The 18,318-nt window shown below is 42.8% G+C and overlaps 1 long non-coding RNA gene across 1 annotated transcript; it reads right to left on the bottom strand.

Annotated features, from left to right (window-relative positions):
- Positions 1–10,882: 10,882 nt before the first annotated feature.
- Positions 10,883–17,764, bottom strand: LOC309361661. Its single transcript, XR_014164581.1, has 3 exons — positions 17,713–17,764; positions 12,818–12,920; positions 10,883–10,955 (listed from the first exon to the last, which is right to left on the bottom strand). It is a non-coding gene; the product is annotated as an uncharacterized lncRNA (long non-coding RNA).
- Positions 17,765–18,318: the final 554 nt, after the last annotated feature.

The raw sequence follows: 18,318 nt of genomic DNA on the forward strand, positions 1-18,318 counted from the left end.
GGGGAAGAGTCTTAGTTCAGTGGTAGAGCAGCTTCATCACATACAGAAGGTCCCAGGTTCAAATTCAATGTGGCACTAACACTCTAGAACAGATTTAAAGGGCATGGGGGAACGAGAGGGGAAGGCCCATTACGTGCATGGATCTCATCCCATCCTATGTTTCTAAGAAGCAACAGAGAACAAATCTGCCCCATCATGTATGCGAAAGTTCTTCAAATATTTGGCTATGATAACTTCGATTCACTCTTCTCCATGTTAACTCCTCCAATCATTCCTCAAAGGACTTTGTTTCCAGGCCCTTCACCATCTTCAAATTTTACTCCAGAAATGTTTCAGCTTGTTGATATCCTTCTTAAACTTTGGTGCCCAGAACTTCACATAAGAAAAGGTTTGTCAGAGCAGGCTAAGCATTCTTCTAGTCATAGAATCATAGAGTTGGAAGGGGACGCAATGATCATCTAGTCTAACCCCCTTCAATGAAGCAATCTTTTGCTCAACCTATGGCTCAAACCCACACTCTACCAACTGAGCTATCCCAGCTTGGTCCAATGTCAAGTTTCCAATGCCAACAGTGGCAAGAAAGGTGCCTTCAAAATCCCAGAAGCAGAACATGAAGACACTAACTCCTCTCTTTCCTCACAGCAACTGGTATTTAGAGGTATACTGCCTCTGACCCGAGAGCTTCCATTTTGTCATCATCAGCTATCATCATGGCCAATAGCCATGTTATTCTTCATTAATTTGAAATCCTAAACTAGTGACCATTGCTGTATCATGTGGCAATAATTTAATCACTTGTGCTAGGAGACAAACCACATATGTGGTCTCAGTTGTGGCACATGACTCGTCCCCTGCATTTACCACTAAATAAGAATGGAGCATTATTTTATGTCATTTGTTGTACAGTTCCCTCATGGGAACATTCTGAGGGCTGCATGGCTTTGGTAGGAGGGGCCAAAGACAAAAGTGGGTGGAGAGATGTTGCATTCCAGTCACACACAAGCCTTGTCTGTTTGTTTTTCTGCCCAGGAATTCAAAGAAGGAAAGAATGCATAGTATAATTTGTGACCTTTAGGGTTGTGTGTGTGTGTGTGTGTGTGTGTGCACAAACAAACAAACATACATACATACACATACATGCACACCAACACAGGGCTCTGAGCTGACCAGGGTCTGTTCCAGAGGGTAGGACTCGAACCAGTGGGTTCAAATTACAAGAAAGGAGATTCTGACTAAAACATTAGGAAGAACTTTATGTCGGCCAGAACTGTTCATCAGTGGAAATGACTCCCTCAGGAGAAGGTGGTGCAACTGCAACCCTTTCCCTCTGCAGGGAGATGGGACCACAATCTCCTGAGGGAGCAGAAGTCTGGAGTGACTTCTGTAGGAAAGTAGAAAATCTTAGGAATTTAAGAAAATTGAGATTTGTTTTGACTGGTAAAGATAAGTATGATATGCTAAAACTACTTAGGACCATAGCTGTCAACTTTTCCCTTTTCTTGCGAGGAATCCTATTCGGAATAAGGGAATTTGAAAAAGGGAAGCTTTGACAGCTATGCTTAGGACCACGATGGGGTAATTGGAAGCCGCTATAGAAGCAATGTATGAAAGTATTTTATCTTTTGGTAATGTGTATTATTCTTTTGTTAACTGTTTTCCTTATGGATTCAATAAAGCATTTTTTTTTAAAGATAACTTGAAATGAGCTAATTCAGTTCAGGTTCAGGTCCCAATATTCAGCCAGATCTGGTGCAAAGTATTAATAATTCTACTTAATAATCATACTTAGAAGCTACTTTGTCAATTATGTGGTATATAAATTAAGAAATAATAATAATAATAATAATAATAATAATAATAATAATAATAATAATAATATAATAATAGGGATATTCCTCATCCTCTATGCATTCCTGCTTCCATTCTAAGACATGGCAACACTGGCCTTGAAGGTCACCCTTCAGACAGACTGTCAGAAGAAGCCAGGTGGAGAGAGAGAAAGAAATCCATGGGGACAAATTTGCTGAGAGACTGTTTTGCAGGGCACCTGTGAGGAGAAACAGCCAAGAGCAGGGAGGGGATATTGAACTTTCCCAAAATTGCTAAGGATGGGAAATAAATCTGAAATCTCTCATGGGACAGATCTTCAGGGCAAACTCCCAATTGCACCTGAGTTGCAGGTTTCTCTGGGAAGGTCATCTTGACTTTCCCCTTGGGTGCTGAGGAAGCTCAGTTGATGGATTTCAAATTACTTAGAGAAGAGAAAAACAGGGAGGGAGGAGGGAGGTTTTTATTTAGATAACTTGGCATATATAATTATTCTTCTGATTGCCTTGGTGGAAGTTATATGGAAATAAACTGATGATGATGATGATGATGATACTTAAAGTCAATTCTGAGCTGCTGAGGCCAGTATGTTGCAACAAATTAAAAGATCAGGAGCCAAATGCCTATGGCAGTCAATGAATATGTGGAGGTCCCTCTGAAGAGATGGAGTGCATAGACCATGTATGTGACCTTGGTCGCATGGCAAATGATGAGGAGAGCAAAGGAGCATGTTCCCAATACCCCATCATGCATTACCACCCATATGCTTATGAGCTCTCTTCCCCACAAGGGTAAGCTTCAGATTTGAGAGGGCGCCAGGAAAAATTCTCGTGAGTTTTTTCTCTGGCAGAGGTAGTGTGCAGCATCAATAATATTCTGAGCAGCCTCAAGCTTTACTAACTGAACACAACAGGACTAGACTGTGCTCTGGAAACCCCTTGAGATTCATCTGCTTTAACAGCGGCGGCAGGATCCCAATGGATGCAAGCAATTTTATCCTCAAATGCTTTGCAAACAAGGTTCTGCCATATCCTATGGGCAAAACTGTAACAGACCCTGCACTACCCAGAAAAGCTCTGCCAGACAGTACAATGAGGATGTAATGGAGGCAGCAATGTAGTCCTTCTTTTCAGCCTTCACTGCCACTAGGTAGGCTCAATGATGAGCCCTCACTAGTTCTTGATTGCATTCAGTCAGATTTTTCCTCCACTTACATTCTGGCTTGTTTCATCACCCTAAACTCTGGAGTATACCAAGGAGCCAAACAGACTCCACAAAGCAGGAGAGGGCACTCAGGAGCGATCGTGTCAATGGCCAGAGACATTTGGTTGTTCCAGAGGTTGGCCAGGGCTTCTACAGGAGTGCCAGTCATATCAGTTGGAAAATTCCTCAAAACCATATGGAATCCCACTGGATCCATTAGCCTCTGAGGCTCCCCTCCCTCTGTGGAGCGGAAAAGGTGCTGAAAGCCTAAATCTTAACAGGAAGTGATCTGGCCTTGACAAGGGACTGGTGTCAATGCCCCCCACTTTCAGATCCCCCTCTTCCTGTCCAGTCGAAAAACCAAGGTTCAAAGTGTGGCCTACCACATGCATTGGGCCAGTGAGATTATGGGACAGCCCCATGGTTCTCATGGCAGCCATGAAGTCCTGAGCCACCCCAGAGACAGCTGCCTCGGCATGGAAGTTGAAGTCCCCCAGAACCAACATTCTGGGAGTCCTCAACACTCAGTAAGCTCTGTCAGGGAGACTGCTGAGCAGTGAGGCAGATGGTAAACCAGCAGGATCTCTAATCTGTCCTGATTGGTCAATGCCAGGAACACACACTCTAGATTGCCCTCTGACTGAACAGAGAGCCTGGAGAGAGAAAGAGAGAATCTCTATAAACTGCAGCAAACCCCCCTCCCCAACCTTCAAGACTGGCATGATGCTACACCAAATACCCAGGTGGGCACTGTAGCTGGATGTAAGACCAAATATCTGGTTGTCCTTGTGGTGAGACCATGGTGGGGAACCTCCGGCTGGTGAGAGGGATGAATGTGGCCCTCCAGGCCTCTCTATCTGGCCCTCAGAAGCCTTCCCAGGCCACACCTCTAACTGGCCTTGGGTTTGTGGGATTTTTCTTATAGAAGCACCAGAAGCCTGCTTGCAACAAATGTGCAGTGCAAGACCTGAAAACCAGGGACTATCTAGGTCTCTCCTCCTGATCCCCAGGACTCTCCTCGGGTCATGCACCCTCCCAAGCCATACCCTGCACCAGTATTGCTTTACACCCTCTTTGGAGTGCTTTGCTTGGGATGTGCCATTTTACTCTGATCACCTATTATGATTGCCTTGATAGCATTTGGATGGGTGGTGAGAGTGTATATAGAAATTTGCCTTGTGTACAATGATAAACATTTTCAGTTGTTGCTTCCTACCTTTGCCTCTGGATATGCCCACCTTGGATGTGGCCTCAGGAATGTGGAGGACAAAGTGGTTCTTGGGCTAAAATTAGTTCTCCTTATTTGTCCTAGAGGAGGGTGCTAAACCATAAATCTAGCTCCATAGATAAAACAATTAAAAACAATTCCATATATAAAAACAATATTCCTGCTTTGCAGGGGGTTGGAATAAATAGCTCTTTGATTCTAATACAAACATTTTAAAAGCACTCCCCCCCCCCCAATCCCATAGTGTGGGATAAATACCTCCACTTAAAAGGTTGTTGAAAAAGGAAGGTCTTCAACAGATACCAATAAGTCAAGAGAAATGCAGACCCTTCCAGTGTCCCTATTTTCCAGGCACAGTCCTGGAATTACGGAAGCCATCCCCATTTCTGATTTGATCCCAGAATGTTCCACTTTACCTTAGGATGCTCCTATTTTCATCAAAGAAATGTTGAAGGGTATGGAGCTATGTGACTCCAGAACCATCTGAAGGCAGTCCTGTGTAGGAAAGTTTGTTAATGTTTTTATATATGTTGGAAGCCACCCAGAGTGGCTGGGGCAACTCAGTCAGATGGGTGGGCTATAAATAGTAAAATGATGATAATGATGATGATGATGGAATAGGACGTCCCTATTTTCATCGGAGAAATAGTGGAGGGTATGAAATGGTGGATGTCTGATACACAATGAAAGGGAATTCCAATGGTTAAGGGCTCCTACATTAATGGCCCAATTCTTATAATGTACAGAACAGACCTCCTGGTGATGAGATGGAGTCTGCAAGAGGCCCTTGCCACCAGTGGTCAATTGAGTTTACAGGGTGATCTTTTAGGTATCCTGGTCCTTAGCTTTATAGGGGTTTATACACCAGCATTTTAAACGTATGTTGGTAGCTAAATGGCCATCTGTGCAATACTTTCAGCAGCAGCAGGGTAGCCTGGCAATGATAGTCTGCCGCAGTGAGCAGTTGAGCAGCTGCATTTTGCACTTGCTGCAGCTTCCAGGCCAACCTCAAGAACAGCCTGGATCTTATCTCCCTACCCTACTTTGTTTTTTCTATGAGTCAAGGGTGTTGTCCAGTCACAAAACCCCCAACCAACCTGAGTTTGTGCCCATAAATGTGTTTTGGCATCACTTGTCAAAGTTATCCCAAATCTGCATTTCTGAAATATATGGGGCAGAGAGAGGCTGTGTGTGCCTAGATTATTCCATGGTTCCTTTGCTTCCTGTCTCCATATTCCCCTGTCCCCTTGACAGCCTGTCATTAGGAAGATTTCTGCGTATTAGCTGGAATTAAGTTAAACTGCGCCTTGAAAATGGTTCAGTGACTGACAGCTTTCTCAATGGATCTGAACAAATTAGTCCAGGCCTGTTTCTGACAGATCATCTACCCTGTCATATTCCACCCCATCTCCTCAACTTGCTGAAGGCTGCCTTAGCTACTGAGCCCAGGAATCAGATAAGAGGTCCATCAATGCTGGGCTTTGACATTTGCACACCTGAAGCCTGAAGTCAAAAAATTATGACTCCCCTCCCTTTCCTGTACTAATGTCTGTTTTTTAATAGCACGTGTAGATGGAGGCTGGAGTCAGAGGGGCGGGGGAGAAAGAAAGATGGAATATTCCTTCAAATCTAATCTAATTCCTGTAGTGGAGTCCTTGTGTTATGGCATATTGAGACCAGAGCTTCCTCCACCTGCACCCCAAAATCAATCCCCATCTGTAGGGATGGCAGACTTCAGCTAAGGGGTGGGGGGCAAATACAAGCCTCAAAACCTCTTTATCTGGCCCGTGTAATTATCCCCAGGCTGCACCCATCATTGGATCAGCTTTACGCTGAAAGTCATCTTCCCTGTCTGGAAGGTGTCCATGAGCTCTTATAATGCCGCTTGCTTCTCTAGATGGAGAACAGAGAGTTGGGGTGTTTGTGTGCAAGCATGTCTGTGAAAACTAGGCTACTGTACAAATACACAAAATATATTAGTTGCTCTGCCCACTTTTCACCTTCGTTCTACTCACCACTGGCATGTGGCCCTCAGAAGGGGCCAAGTAGGAACTTGGGAGGGGGGATCGCTGATTGTCCATGTGGTGCCCTTTTTGCCTACTCTGTACTGTTTAGTAAGTGCCACTTACTTGGTTGATGAATTTGTTTCTCTCTTTGTTGCTCTTCCCTTCTGCATTTTATCATCACAACATTTCCTCAAGGTAGACTATGCTGAATGTGTGTTACTAACTCAAAGCCACCCAGTGAGTTTCATGGCCAAGTAGGGATTTGAACCCTGGTCCCCCAGGTCCCTAGTTAAGCATATTGTCAGCATTTGGTGTATTGGCATGCTGTGATTCAAAAGCCAACCACTCTGTCACACTATGAGACTGTGAGTTAGGGTGTCACCATTGGGGAACAGACTGAGGGTGGCGGGCAATCCCTTAAACAGGGTCCTAATATCAGCCCTCCTCCTCATCACCCCACATTTGAACATCCCAACAGGTGCCTCACAGGTGCTTCCTCTCTTAGCCACATAAGCCACAAATGTGCCTCACCAGCCAGATGCAGAGTAGAACAGATAAAGGAATGGGCATCAGATTCCTTTGGTTCAGAGGACACCTCTCCAGTTCATTCTTCACTGCCTCCATGCTGTTGAGCCAGTAGTTACAGGATAGGGCAATGGTCCTTTAAAAAAATAGACAGCTCCAGGGGAGTGGGGCAAGTCTAATGGGAGATTCCTAGGGCCTCTGAAGACTTTAGCATGCTTCTGAAGTGGCAATTATTCCAAAAATAAGTCCTATTCAGCACCACACATTGTGAGTTTCCCATGGTACTTGACAGACCATGTTTTGTATAGCTATGCACCGCCTTCCCCACCCTTCCCCAAGCTAACCGGGGGGGGGGGGGGAAACGACTTGCCCCAGATCTACTCTCAAGGCAATTCCAGGGTGGGATAATGTTTCATTTGCAATTTTAAGCCCTAATGAAACATAGTCAGGAGAACAGGGAAGACGAAGGCGAAGGCGAAGGCGAAGGCGAAGGCGAAGGCGAAGGCGAAGAAGAAGAAGAAGAAGAAGAAGAAGAAGAAGAGGAGGAGGAGGAGGAGGAGGAGGAGGAGGAGGAGGAGGAGTTTGGATTTGATAATCCCTCTTCATCACTATCCTAAGGAGTCTCAAAGCAGTTAACAATCTCATTTCCCTTCCTCCCCCACAACAAACACTCTGTGAGGTAAGTGAGGCTGAGAGACTTCAGAGAAGTGTGACTGGACCAAGGTCACCCAGCAGCTGCATGTGGAGGAGTGGGGAATCAAAACTGGTTCACCAGATTACGAGTCCACCGCTCTTAACCACTACACCACACTGGCTCTCAAGGGAGTTCAATTCTGCAGGGTGCTGCTTCTCATGAGCCTCCGATGGAACCCTAAGTTGGGGGGGGGGGGAGGTATAGGAAGCTGCTATAAACCATTGGACCATCTAGCAAAATGATGTCTATGAGACCTCTCAGTAACATTATGGAGTTTCAGGAAGCAGCTTCCCCCAACTCTACCAGGAGATGTTGGGAATTGAACCTGCCACATATTGTAAACAAAGCAAATGCTCTACCACTGAGTTACACCCCCCCCCCAATGACAGTGTAATGACAATAATTAGAGGGCACTGGAAATATTTTGTACCATATTGGTTGTATTTATTTCTCCTTTTTCCCCCTTCATAGAACTCTAGGTAACACAACTGGAGTTTTCAGATTCATGTCTCATCTTGGAAGTCCAGCAGGGGAAATAGCTAAGCAAATTGCCACTATGATTAGCACAACAGCTCACCCTCTAATGGTTTAGTTTAGTGCAAAAGGCAGCCCGTGAGTGTTTTGTTTTCTTGTTTTCTGTGGGAAGCTATGTGGCTAAATTTGGAGGTGGGAGGAAAGTGATGTATGGCAGAATCCTAATAAATTAAAAAGTTGGCTGTTCCTATTGGATAATCAGCAAGAATAAAAACTTCACTCCAAATAAATACTGTACCTCTTTGAGTTACATGATGAAGTACAACTTTTTCTGATAGATTCAAAATTTCCATGAGATCAGCTGAACAACTTTGCATGGTTGTGTATGGTAGCCTGCGTAGCAGATGTTTTCACATACTTGAACATTCTCAGCACAAGCCTTCAAGGCAGTGATGTGAATATTTTTTACAATGAAGATAAGATCGAGGCAGTGATTAAAAAAAAATATGGTTATGGGCAAGCCGAGTAGATAGAAAGTTGTAGCCTCACTAACATCTCAACTCTGGAGATATTTCTGGAGGCCACTGACAAAGAATTGATACCAGAAGTGAAACATTACCGTCACTGAGTACCTTCATGATTTAGCAACAAGCTTCAGAGATTATTTCCTTACACTAAATCCTGAAAACTCATGGATAAGGAATCCTTTTGGATGTGGTGATGTACATCTAACAACTCTTAACTGTGGAAGAGCAATATGCACTTGTTGAGAAGACATATGATGGTTCATTGAAATCATTTTTCAAAGAATGTAGAATGGACCAATAAGAAGTTAGGTGAAACACCTAGTTCCCCTTTGGTTCCACATATCTTTGTGAACAAACATTTCAACATTTTGTTTTATTAAGAACAAGCATAGCAATTGGCTTGATGTTGAATCAGATTTGAGAATAAAAATAGGAAATATTGAACTGGATGTGTAAGGGATTATTTGGGACAAAAGAAAACATGATTTCTCCCAACACATGTAGGTTTAGTGTGTTTTAAACATTTTGTTTGGAGCTATCCAGAGTGGCTGGGGCAATCCAGCCAGATGGGTGGTATATAAATAAATAATTATTATTTAGGTTTAGTGCCTGCTAGACATGTCGTAATTTGTTCACTTGTGCTATACATTAATAAAATTACATTCATCCCTCCCCCCATTAAATCTTTGTCATTTTTGTGGTAATATCACAAATTTTAAGGTCTATTTTTTAGTATTCCTAAAATCCATTGCTTAGTAGGGGCTACCCCACATTTTCTTCAAAAAATTGCTTTGCACAGGTAATTACCATAGAGTTATTGACATTTTCAAAAGTGTGTGGGGGGGTCTGTGGCTTGACTTTTGAAAAATAGGGGGTCCTCAGTACTTAGCTAATTGGGAACCAATGTGCTAGAAGATTCTACTGAGGTGTGCGGGAATTCCCTAGAAAGAAAAATGTACAACCAGCACGAACAACAGAAGGAGTGCACTCTATAGATGACAAATTGGAAGGAGTGGTAAATGGATCTATGAAAGGGCTAAAAGGTTGTGTTGAGGTAGTATGGGAATTCACTTCAGAGAAAAATGCACAACCAGCAGATGGTGATATACTGCAACTCAAGCTACTGTCCCCTATGAGGAAAATGATCTGGAGGAAATGCCAGATAAGGCAGAGGAACTAAGTGTCTCTTCACTCACAATGAAAGAATCAAGGGTAGGGGGAAGGAACCACAACAAAGGAGAACTGGATGAATATAAATTGGCCACAAATTTAGACTGTGACTTGACTGAAACTTGGTGGAACTTTAAAAGTATTTTATATAGAAACTGGAGAAATATCAATTTGGATTACCAGAAGGACATTAGCATGCCCTCCACCATTTCTCTGATGAAAACAGGGACATCCCATTCCATAATGATAATTTTACTATTTATACCCCACACATCTTACTGGGTTGCTTCAACCACTCTGGGCAGCTTCCAACATATATAAAAATAATAATACAACATTAAACAAGACTTCTCTAATACAGGATTGCCTTCATACAGCTCAGGGGTCAGATAACTCCATACCCTCCAACATTTCTCCAATCAAAATAGGGACATCCTAAGGAAAAGTATGACATCCTGGAATCAAATCAAGGATGTCCCTGAAAAATAGGAACACTTGGAGGGTCTGCATTAGAATAGTCATACTGTGCTGTCAGAGTGACTGGCTGGGCTTGGGAAGGAAATTTGGGGAGGGGAAAAACCATTCTGAAGAGCATATGTTAAACATTTTGAATAATTGTTGCTACAGATAATTGTCAGATAGGGTGATGGGAGTTCTTTTAATCTATTTTTCTATACTTTTCTATTCTTTTAGTTATTTTTCCTCTTTCTTATTTCTGTCTCTTTTTTATATAATCGTGTTTTGTAAGCATCATGAGTATTCTATTTTATATTTTCTTTCTCTTCTTCTTCCTTTTTGATATATTAGGGTTGCCATGTGTCCTCTTTTTCCAGGACATGTCATCTTTTTTTTTTTTCCAGGGGTAAAATTTCTGTCTGGGTGGATTTTTTTAAATTTGCCAAAATATCTCTGACTATACTTTCTGGATAAGACATAGACATACTTGTGGTTGAATACTTGCTTTCCTCTTTCTTCTCTTCTCCTGCCCCCCCTCAGCAATTATCACAGCTTCTATTGCCTACATATAGTAGGGGTATTTAAAATGAGAGTTGTCATAGCACCCTCTTTTTCGCTCTTCAACATATGGCAACCCCATACAGTACTTTTTATTATCTTTTTATAAATGAGTTTGGATTTTAGTACTCAATGTATTAAAAACCTTCAATAAAATTGTTTAAAAAAAAGGAAAAAATATATACTGTATTGCAATGCAGTCCTATACATGTTTACCCAGAGTTATTATCTTCTGTGTTCAATGGATCTTCCTCTCAGAAAAGTCTTCCTTAGGTTGCAGACTTATTCTGTAAAATTAATGCATAGCAAAAGAATGCACGTTATAAAGTTGTAAATATATACTCTTCCTTCCAGGCTTCTCACTGCAAATGTGTCACATTGGGAAGGGAGTGAGCTTGGAAGGAGAAGTTTTGTACTGTCAGACACAGCCCTGGGGTCAAATTCACAGAGCTATCTATGGCAGAAGCACATCTGATGCTGAGACAGGGAAAGCAGAACAGAAAGTCCTTCAGAAGGTCATCCTAACACTCTTGCCATTTATTTCCAGAGCAATCCTAAAGTGATGGTGGCAGTGGGGAAAATGCATAGTAGAAAAATCTACTCTTCTAATCCCTCTTGCTTGTGCTGGCCAAGCCAGAAGGTAGAATTGACATATTTTCAATCTCTTGTCATTTGGCCTTTGGTATGTGCATTCTTTCACACTAATGGGAGGAAACAAAAGAGCAGCCGGTTTTTGTTTCTTGTTTCTGCTTTTTCCAGGTGTATATCAAGACCAAGGCCATTCCTTATCCACCCCTCCATGTTGATCATAAGATCTATTGTGACTAATAACATGGCCCTAGTTTACACCCATGCCTTTGTGTCTTGCCTGCTTATCTCCTTTTTCCTCATGCAAAAAGCTATTTCCTACATCAGCCCTTTTGAAACCTGGTGCCTAAATCTTGTTGGACTGCAACTCTCACCAGCCCCAGATAGCATGGCCAAGGGCTGAGGGGTGGTGGGGTTTTTAGCCCCAAACATCTGGATGGCACCAGGTTGGGGAAGACTGTCCTGAGAGGGGGAAGCATAGTCTTTTTTTTCAAATGCAAAACTAAAACAAATAGAAGGGATCTAATTATCTTTCCTCCTAAGACTTCCTGGCTCTATTTAATCATTTAATCCATTGCAGGCCAGTGAGATGTATTCCAAAGTCAAAAAGCATTGGTGGACATTTATAGCTGTTGTTCACTGAAGTCTTGTGTTTTGTCCCAAAAGGACTCCCCTCCCCTTTACTTTATCCTTCTCAGTCTTCCACATCAGCGCACTGAAGATTAATGGCTTGGGCAAAGCTCTCTGGCTGCCAGTGGTTCCAAACAGGCCCTGTCTGAAATGACCGTATTTCCTGCTATCTTTCCAAAGTGCAATACAGGAGTCAGGTCAAGCCCTCATTTCCCTCAGAAGAGTCAGCAAGTCAAAGTTAATTAAGATAACAAAGAGCAAAAAGCAACAATAATTAAAATTTGGCATTGCCTTCAGAGATGTGCAAAAAGGAAAAGAAGAAAAGGGGAAAGATTTGAATACTTAGGCCTGCTGATGGCACAGAAGGGATTCCATCAACCCTGAACATCCCCTGCAAAATCTTTTGTGTAGTTCCAGTACATTTTCATCAAGTCTGGGTAAGGGGTTTCTGACTGCAGTAAGTTGTTGTTTGCATTGTGTAGGTTGATATACACGTGTGGTGTGTGCAACAGGCCCTCACAGCAGTGGCGGAGCATTTCTCGCTTGCGCCCAGCATAGGCAGGTGCATACACAAGGGCACACACAAGGAACACCATGGGGGTAGGGGGGGCACTGCCAGACTACCCCTGCACACTGCTGCAAAGTGGGTTGCATGCCCCTGGCACCCTCCAAGTGTGTGTGGGGGGCTGAGAAGGACGAAACAGCTCATGGCACCCTTCATGCAAGCAAGGACCAGGATGCATGCCAGCTGGAGAGCACTGAGAAGAAGGCCATAGCTCACGATGGGGCAGGGCACCATTATGTGCCCCCCCAATAAACTGTGCCCAGAGCAATGGCCCCTCAAACACACACACACACACACCACACCAATGAATTTAATATTAAAATCTTTCTTTCTGCTAACTCACAACAATAGCCTTCATAAACGTACCATATCATGGACTTTGTGGTCTCAATGATGCATAAATAGTCATTCTTGTGTGCTGTGCTGAAGACCACTCACTGCACCAATTAACAAGATATTGGCGCATTTCCTGGAATAAAAAATTTACTGCAACATAAATATACATTATTAAAATGAATCCAAAGAATTTGCAGTCAAAAGAATAGGGTAGCTCCTAAAAACAAGTATCTTTGGTGTCAAGGGCCAGCTGATCCATGCAGATCAGCTGAAGGGTGTTATTTCTGCCTTGTCACTCATCAAATAATTGATATAATGACTAGGAAATGAGTGGTTTTCATCTTCGTTGAGCTGCTGGGCTGGGCAGAGAGGTTTAAGCATCTACCCTAGTGTTGTATTTACTTTACTCCTCCCTTAACTCCCTTCTTTTTTACCACTGCTCTCAAAAGTGTTGCTTTTTTGGGGGGGGGGTGTTGGAAAATATTTGCTTGGAGTGCCAGATCAAACACTAAGACTGGGAGTTGGTCACCCCTTCAGTTGAAGACTGGACAAAGTTTATCCAACGTTTTGTGATCGTGAAGCTTTCCTATCAATTTGAAACAGGTATGGGCTGGCTGTGACAACACAGTAATGCAAGAACTGGAACATCCTAGAGCTTAGCACCAGGGCTAAGCTTTTGGCATTGACCAACACTTTCCTAAGCTTCTGAACCTACCAGCACAGCCCTATTCTATCACTCTGACCTACCCACATTGCTATGGTGTCTTCTACCTGTTGGTGGTGACCAGGGGCATAGCTAGCTGCTCTGGCACCCGGTGCAGTGGGGGTGGGCGAGCCGCCCATGGGGGTGCCACAGTGATCCATTTTGGGCAGAGATGAGTGGCCCAGGCGTGCTGCAGGCCAGGCCCCGCAGTAAGCGCCCCCCCACGGTGTGCCATTTTGTCACCCCTCCTGAAGGATGACACCCGGGGCAGCCCGCACCCCCCTTCCTATGCCCCTGGTGGTGTCTTCCTGCCTTTTCTTCCTGTAGCCAAAATGGTCTCCTTAATCCCCATCAGAAGCTGTTCCTGACAAATGCTCCAGATTAATTCTTCTCTTTCCCGCTCCCTTTTTCAGAAACTTTTAATTAGGACCTGATACTGTGCCATTATTAGTATTTGTTATTAAGTGTTAATATCTTGTTCGCTTTCTGGCTCTAATGCGCCCATGCTCCATCTCCCTTCTTTCCCCTCTTCCTGGGCTTTGTTTTAATTGTTATATTTTTTCATCAGTGATCAGCCGAGCTTCCCTAATGATCTCAACTCATTTAAAGGGTTTATAACTCCAATACAGAACTCCAATAAAAAAGAAGCAACAGTCTTGCTGGGGATCCCCTAAGGGGATTCAGCATCTACAAAGACAATAAACTAATTTACTACTTGCTGGCTTTTCTTATCCCTTCCCCACCTCCTACTGCCTATTATATTATTTTGTGCAAAAATCCAAATCCTACTAGAAAGGGGTGCAGAAGACCCACAAACTTTATTGCCTACTCTGTGCCATGAAGATCAAGATGAAGTCTAAAGCCTGATTCTTTATTATAGGAGGCCATATCCCACAAAGAGAAACCACATTCAGATATGAATTATAGCTCAGTGGGATGGATTGGGTCTTGTTCACAGAGGGTTGTATCCAATTCAGGGCTAAGATAAAATCACTTGGTTTGCTGACAACATGTTTAATGCCAGTGGAAGGCTGTTGCAGGTTGGTGGTAACTTTGGGCTCATCCACAGCCACCTTTGACCCTGCTCTTTCCAGGCACAGATTCATATTTTAAGGCTTCTTGTCTGAGTGCTCTTTTTTTCTGCAGAGATTTCACCATGAAAATCCACCCTTTAAAGCTGGTTTGCCAAAAGCGGATTAGTCATGCTGGCCACATGATCCGGAAGCTGTCCACGGACAAATGCCAGCTCCCTCGGCCAATAAAGCGAGATGAGCGCCGCAACCCCAGAGTCTGTCACGACTGGACCTAACGGTCAGGGGTCCCTTAACTTTTTTTTAAAGCTGAAGCACAACAGATGGATGAGCCTGTTGTTGTGCAATATATGACACAATCTGTTGTGCAAGAGTTTCCTCTAGTTAGGCTATTGCATTGGATTCCCCTACTGTGCAACATTTAAGCTAATCCTTCTGCTAGTGGAAGAGCCCTTGTATTAGCAGACACAGAGAATAGCATACAGCCCAGAACATCCTGGGTGTCTTCCCTGGAATAGGCCCCAACTCTCTGGGGCCCTGGGTGCCACCTCTCTGATGGGGTGATCACAGCTTCAGAGAAGGGCATTCGGGATAGAGCTGAGCAGCTGGGGTGGGACAGGGACCGGCATATTCTAGCTTGGAAACATGTGTAAGCTTCTTGCAGGGATGAGGAAACTGGCAACTTTGCAGCTGGAAAAGCAGGTGAGGCAGAGGCTGTTGGAGCAAAGGGGTGGAGGAAGCTCGCACTAACATTGCCAGAGTCTCCCCCCCCCCCACCCATTCCTGGCTCCCAGAAAGCACAGACGAGTATAGACTCCAGTCTGAGCAGTGAAAAAGAAACACCTTCCATTTGTGCCCTTGAGAGCTTGCTCGTTTTCTGCAAATAGCACCACAAACCAGAAGTTATGGGCAGTTTTATCCAGCCCTGCTTCCCACCTCCAGCCCCCTCTCATAAAGCGCCCAGTCACCCCCATGGTGATAGGGCGCATGCAGGCATTGACATGACATGACATCATGATATCATGTAATGTGGTGCACACACATGCTAGGCACCCAGATTCTGGGGCTTAAGTCAGTGCCCCTGATCCCTGGCATCTCCAGTCAGAAGGTGATGGGAAATATTTCTGTCCACCTGAGCCCCTGGAATGAAATAGCCACAGTAGACAATTTTGGACTAGAGGTGCAGGTAGGCTGAAATGATATAATGCAGCTTTCTATGCAAGATAAATATAAGAAGCCCCAAAATATCAGAACAGTGCAAGGGATGGTTTGAGCAGTTAATCCCATTCAAACTTATTTATTGACAATAAATATCTATACAAAATGATAACTGGCTTTTTGGTTTCAAACGAATTATCCAATTGTTTCAATGTCTCAAGTGTCTCAGAATCTGAAAAAGCTGCCAATCCAAACAAATTTATTAGAAGATGTTGTAGCTGCAGATATTGCCACTGGGCTGCACCTGATATTTTTCTCTTGAAGGCGCATACATATAAAATTCATCTTCCTCATCTATCAGTTGGTCCAAAGTCATAGCTGCCAACTTTTCCCTTTTCTTGCGAGGAATCCTATTCGGAATAAGGGAATTTCCCTTTAAAAAAGGGAAACGTTGACAGCTATGTCCAAAGTCAATACCCCCGCCTCCATCCATTTCTTCCATGTTACTATCTTTCACCCATTTTTTTAAAAATAGGATCTCCCTACATAGTGAGTTTAGCATGTGAAAATGGATCAGATTTATTTTTATTAGACAATATACTCCATATCCTTCTAACAGACTTGTTTCAAGAGTCACCTGAATTTACTTTTTTTAAAAAAAAATAATAATTTTTATTCATTTTCCAAATACATAATAAGAGACAAACAAAACACAAAACAAAAACATACAAAACATTTAAAGATGTATAATTTCATAATCTTATTTTCATGCACCTTCTTTCCCCTGACTTCCCCATACCTCCCTTTCGCTGCATCCTTATTTTACAATTCTTTAGCAACTCCTCTGGTCAATAATCTATTTAATTCCCTTTCATTAAATTTTCTTTAATTTGTTAGTTACAGCTGTAATTCTCTGATTCTTACCCCTTGACATCTTAACACTCTTCAACTTTACAACAATTTTTAAGATATATTTTAAATTTCTTCCAATCCTCTTCCACTGTCTCTTTCCCCTGGTCACGGATTCTGCCTGTCATCTCTGCCAGTCCCATGAAGTCGATCACCTTTGTCTGCCATTCTTCTAGAGTAGGTAGTTCTTGCATCTTCCAATACTTTGCCAGAAGAATTCTTGCTGCTGTGGTGGTGTACATAAAAAAGGTCCTATCTTTCTTTGACACCAATTGGCCAACCATACCCAAGAGAAAAGCCTCAGGTTTCTTAGGAAAAGTCCACTTAAGGACTTTCTTAATTTCATTATAGATCATTTCCCAAAAGGCTTTAATCTTCGGGCAGGTCCACCAAAGGTGGTAAAAGGTACCTTCAGTCTCATTACATTTCCAACATTTATTATTGGGCAAATGATAAATTTTTGCAAGCTTGACTGGGGTCATGTACCACCTATAAATCATTTTCATTATGTTTTCTTTTAAGGCATTACATGCCGTAAATTTAATACCAGTGGTCCATAACTGTTCCCAGTCAGCAAACATAATGTCATGACCGATATCTTGTGCCCATTTAATCATAGCTGATTTCACCGTTTCATCCTGTGTATTCCATTTCAACAGCAAGTTATACATTCTTGACAAATTCTTAGTATTGGGTTCTAACAATTCTGTTTCTAATTTTGACCTCTCCTTCTGAAATCCTATTTTCCTGTCCTGTTTAAATGTCTCATTTATCTGATGGTAATGCAACCAATCTCGGACTTTGGACTTTAATTTCTCATAACTCTGAAGTTTAACCTTTTCACCATCTTGTTCTAAAATTTCACAATATTTTGGCCATTTAGAGTCCATGTTAAGTTTTTTCACCTCCTTAGCTTCCATTGGTGACAAAGAGTCACCTGAATTTACAAGTATTTTGATCCTAATATTCTCCAGCCAACACAATGGCCGACATTGATGACAAAATCCAGCATCGCTTGAGCTCTGTGAATGCAGCTTTCTCCAACTGAAATGCAGAGTGTTTGAGGACTGGGACATTTGCAGGGAAATTGAAATGCTTGTTTACAAACCTATTGTACTACCAACCTTACTGTACGCTTGTGGAACATGGACCACTTATAAACACCATCTCCAACTCCTTGAATGATTCCACAACAGTGTCTCTGAAAAATTCTACAAATCACTTGGGAAGACAGGTGAACTAACCCCTGTGTACTGAAAGAAGCAAAGATCATCAATGTCAAAGCAACAATTCTTCAACATCAAATTCGTTGAACTCGTTTGGATGTCTGGTTATGGTCTTCCAAAGTAACTACTCTATTCCAAACTTAAAAATGGGAAACATAATGCTGGTGGTCAACAAAAGAGGTTTAAAGACTCTCTCAAGGCAAATCTAAGAAAAATGTTGGTTAAACATCAGCAACTGGGAAACTCTGGCCTGTGAGCACTCCAGTTGGAGAACAACCTTTACCAAAGGTGTTATGGACTTTGAAGACGCTAGAACTCAGGGCAAAAGGGAGAAACATGCTAAGAGGAAGGCACATTTGGCAAACCCTCACTGTGATCAACTCCCACCCAGAAACCTATGTCCTCACTGTGGAAGAACATGTGGATCCAGAATCATAGCTGTCAACTTACAGATTTGAAAATAAGGGACCAGCAGCCTCAAAAATAAGGGCTCAGAAGCCAAAA

The sequence above is a fragment of the Podarcis melisellensis genome (assembly GCF_964234715.1).
Source record: "Podarcis melisellensis genome assembly, chromosome: Z".
Taxonomy (NCBI): Eukaryota; Metazoa; Chordata; class Lepidosauria; order Squamata; family Lacertidae; genus Podarcis; species Podarcis melisellensis.